The sequence below is a fragment of the Cebus imitator genome, unplaced genomic scaffold, assembly GCF_001604975.1.
Source record: "Cebus imitator isolate Cc_AM_T3 unplaced genomic scaffold, Cebus_imitator-1.0 Scaffold54, whole genome shotgun sequence".
In the NCBI taxonomy this organism is placed as follows: Eukaryota; Metazoa; Chordata; class Mammalia; order Primates; family Cebidae; genus Cebus; species Cebus imitator.
Window position 1 is genome coordinate 8450775 of NW_016107369.1, and position 256 is coordinate 8451030.

The window sequence follows — 256 nt, forward strand, 5'->3', positions numbered from 1 at the left end:
TTGGCTCACCGCAACCTCCACCTCCTGGGTTCAGGCAATTCTCCTGCCTCAACCTCCTGAGTAGCTGGGATTACAGGCACGCACCACCATGCCCAACTAATGTTTTGTATTTTTAGTACAGACATGGTTTCACCATGTTGACCAGGATGGTCTCGATCTCTTGACCTTGTGATCTGCCCGCCTCGGCCTCCCAAAGTGCTGGGATTACAGGCTTGAGCCACCATGCCTGGCACTAAACTGCTTCTTTTTAAGGCAT